Source organism: Mus pahari, chromosome 4 (assembly GCF_900095145.1).
Source record: "Mus pahari chromosome 4, PAHARI_EIJ_v1.1, whole genome shotgun sequence".
NCBI classification, from domain to species: domain Eukaryota; kingdom Metazoa; phylum Chordata; class Mammalia; order Rodentia; family Muridae; genus Mus; species Mus pahari.
Genome location: NC_034593.1, coordinates 44465430 through 44469495, shown reverse-complemented (window position 1 = coordinate 44469495; position 4066 = coordinate 44465430). Strand labels below are relative to the sequence as shown.

At 48.3% G+C, this 4066-nt stretch overlaps 2 non-coding genes across 2 annotated transcripts; both read right to left on the bottom strand.

The window, feature by feature from the left end:
• Positions 1–1441: 1441 nt before the first annotated feature.
• Trnap-agg lies at positions 1442–1513 on the bottom strand. Its single transcript has one exon. It is a non-coding gene; the product is annotated as a tRNA-Pro (tRNA).
• A 1014-nt stretch (positions 1514–2527) lies between these two features.
• Positions 2528–2599, bottom strand: Trnap-ugg. Its single transcript has one exon. It is a non-coding gene; the product is annotated as a tRNA-Pro (tRNA).
• Between the last annotated feature and the right edge of the window lie 1467 nt (positions 2600–4066).

Genomic DNA, 4066 nt, shown 5'->3' with positions numbered 1-4066 from the left:
TCTCTCTCTCTCTCTCTCTCTCTCTCTCTCTCTCTCTCTCTCTCTCTCTCTCTCCCCCCCTCCTTTTCTTCGCTCTCTGTGCCCTTTCTCTCTTTCTCTTCCCCCTACCACCGCCTCTCTCCCCATGGTGATCTTTGGGGCCAGTGAGCTCGACAGAGAGCAGCTCCCCAATAAACCTGCCTTTAGTGTATTCTAATGTGGCTTAAACCGGCTCACGTCACCGGTGGCAGAGAAATAACATATCAATGATATGAAGGGCCCTGCATTTTCATTTCACACCCAGCCCGGCATCTTACATAGCCTGCTGGGCAAAAGCTTTGCCTTCCAAAGAACCCTTTCTTCCTTCAAGGAAATAGAAATGAATAACTTATCGGTTAATCACTTTTCTGACTCCCAGGTGTACCAGGTGATATTTCAACTCTTTTTTTTTTTTTTTTAAAGGCCTAAGTGTAGTGATGCACATCTTTGATTCCTAGCATGGTAAAGACAGAGGCAGACAGATCCCTGTGAATTGAAGTCCAGTCTTTTATACAGAGGAAGTTCCAGGTCAGTCAGGGATACACAGAGAAACTCTGTCTCAAAACAAAACTAAAAACTAATCTAAGCTAAACTAAAAACCAAAAAAAAAGTAAAACAAACAAGCAAAACCGAAACAAAGCAGGGCCTCCGAGGGCTCTGTGGTTAGAAGCACTGGCCTGCCCCACATGGTGGACGGGAGGAGGAAGCCAGTTCTTTTTTGTTTTCTGTTTTTCGAGAAATCCGCCTGCCTCTGCCTCCCGAGTGCTGGGATTAAAGGCGTGCGCCAGCACGCCCAGTTGGGAGTTAGTTCTTGAAAGTTGCCCTCCACACTGTAAACACACACACACACACACACAAAGGATAGATAGGTAGATAACAGATAGATAGATAGATAGATAGATAGATAGATAGATAGATAGATAGATAAATGTAATTAAAAGAAATAAATAGCAGTGCTTGAGCAACTCGCTTGAGCTCGATTCTATGTCTGGTAGCAGCAAAAAAAAAAAAACAAAAAAAACAAAACTGACAGCCAATGAATGGTCTTTTTCCAGCCCGTTCTTCCCCCTAGAGCTAAACCTAAATAAACCTTCTTGAGGGGCTGGATGGAATCCTCCACTCTGGCGTTCTAACATGGCACTCTCTCTTCGGGCTCCAGGCTCCCCTCACCAAGTCTGACTCCTTAAGAGGACCACCTAGTTCCTTCCCCAGGGGCGGAAAAGGAAAACTGACTTCCTCAAGGTGCTCAGCGTCGCCCAACCACCAATAAGTAATAAAATAAAACAATTTAATTTTCAAAAATGTTAAAACTCTAGCCTCCTGAGCCAAGCGCTGTGGGTGAGAGTGCAGGCCGAAGTCTGCACCGGCGGACAGCAGAGTCTTAGTTCTCTTAAAAAAAGAATTGGATCTCGGGAATACATCTGGGCTCGTCCGGGATTTGAACCCGGGACCTCTCGCACCCTAAGCGAGAATCATACCCCTAGACCAACGAGCCACGTAGAGCAGCGTCTCAGGTCCACTTTATGACCGTTGAGGCGTCTTGGGGCGGAACCTGAAAGTCTGAGCTGGAAGAAGAGTCAGATTTCAGACCCGCCCTGAAAGGGTGAATCCAAAGACTGTAATTACAGAGGAACTCCATCGTTCTGGTCCCTTTCCACCACTAGCAAAGTGAGGAGCAGTCGTAGGTCCGCCAGTGTCGAGTTCCCTTGATCTTGGCCCAAGGAGCCACTTGGTACTCGGCTGACGTTTCACACTGCCCATGTGAAAGCCCGCGTTCTGAATGTCACAGTCACTGTGCAGGACAGACGGTCCTCCAAAGATCCGGGCCAAGGCTGCGTGGAGGTACCTTGTGCCGCCATCCCTAGAATCCCAGAGCGGGTCACCAGCCGACGGTGCGGCACCCTGGGGGGGTATAGCATGCCTGGTGTAACATTTCCCGCTTGTGTTTTGCGCTTCTCTCGCCAGCGTGGCAAAACCACGATGAGAGCCGGCGATTACCTGTGTGGACCAGAGGCAGGTGCGAGACCCACCGCCAGTCCGTGGCCTCGGGCGGGAAGAAAGGGGGCATGCAGATGGTGCAGGTGGACCACCCAGCAGATCGCACCCCTGGGCCCCGCCTGCGATGCTCCTCCCTCCCCCGGGACAGTCGTTGTGTCCTAGCCACCTCTGAGACACCCGGGCTTCTCTGTACAGAGTTGGGAAACCCTCTCCAAAGCAGGTTTCCTTCACCTGGGAGAATCGCGTTGATCCGGACTGAACCGGTCTCTGGGTTCTCCGGATCAAAGCCACCAGTTCCCTCACTGTTTTTTTTTTTTTTTTTTTTTTTTTTTTTTTTTTTTTTTTTTTTTTTTATTCCTAGGGCTTTGTTTGTGTTTCTCCGCTCACGGAGGGTCTCTCTCTCTCTCTCTCTCCTCGTCCTTGTTTTTTGTGGCTTTAACAGGAGGAACTTGTCAACTATTTTTGAGAAGATGGAGACTAAAAAGAGAGAGAGAAAAGGCAAAAAGTAGCTGGGCTCGTCCGGGATTTGAACCCGGGACCTCTCGCACCCAAAGCGAGAATCATACCCCTAGACCAACGAGCCGCTGAGCATAGTAGGCCTTGCTTCCTCTTCAGTAGTGAGAACAAAGGACTATAGTTCTACTTGTCATATTAATCCATTGGTAGTTACTACAGATTACACAATTCACGCTGGAATTCCAGGGTGTGTTAGTTTGGCTGCATAAACGAAAGAGCTGCTGAACCCACGATTTTCCCATTCCTGCCTTTCCCAGGCTTGCCTACCCACCCGTGTAAAGTACAGATATGTCAGTTTGCACTTTCTGGGCATGTTTATGTTAGCACAAAGGGAAGTGCAGAATTTACCATGTTTCAAAATGATAAATGGCTATCCAAACAAAGTACACCAAGGACCTATGACTACCCTACCTATGTAGAATTCAAAAGAATCTTTAAAGATATAAGGTTTGGGGAAGGTGGGAAAGAAGGAAGAGCTGCTTAAAACACTTGCTCGGCGCTCGTGAAGGCTGAAGTCTCACGGTCCAGCGCGCCTGAAGGCTTGAATTCGATCCCTGCAACTCAGAGTGGAAGAAGCGATCTGACTACTGAAAGATTTCCTCTGAAGCGCTCGCGTGCGAGCACACACACACACACACACACACACACACACACACACACACACGTGCACACACAGACACGTGCACACACCTCGCACTAATTATTATAAAAGTTTTAAAATGAAATTATATATGTGTGGTTTGTGATAGGCATGGTGGCGCTTGCAAAGCTAGGGCAAGGAGGACATAGGACGTCAAGGTCATAGCAAATTGGAGGCCAGCCTGTAACAGTGACATCTGTGGTAATGGAGGGTGTCTGGAAGCTGACATGATGGACAAGAGGCAGCCACACCCACCAGGGAAACCTGCGCCCCTGCCTCTTGTTCATCCTGTTTCCACGGGAAGGAAGTCAAGAGCAGACTCCAACTCATCGTGCTTGTCCGTTGCTGACCGTGAACTACATTCCTCAAGCTTATCTGAACACTATTCTCCCCCAGAACATAAGATGCGGTGGCTCAGTCGGCGGTCGGGGGTCGGGATGGGGAAGCACTTGTCTTTCAAGCTGGAGTTAGACTCCCAGGACTCCCATTGTGAAAGGAGGGAACTGACCTCCACACACAATCTGGGGCACACAGTTAACACCCCACCGTCAAACAAATAAACAATTATAAAAAGATGGCAACAATTATATAATAAAACAGGTGATATGCTCTAATTAGCAAGCAAGCAAGCAAGCAAACCTGATTTTTTTCTTTTTTTTCTTTTTTTTTTTTTGACCTAGAAAAGGGTATTGAGGGCTAGGGAGACGGATCCGTGGGTAAAGTGCTTGCTGCACAAACATGAAGATCTATAGTCATCCCCAGCATCTGCATAAGAGATGGGCAGAAGCTGGGCGTGGTGGCGCACAGCTTTAATCCCAGCATTTGGGAGGCAGAGGCAGGCAGATTTCTGAGTTTGAGGCCAGCCTGGTCTACAAAGTGAGTTCCAGGACAGCC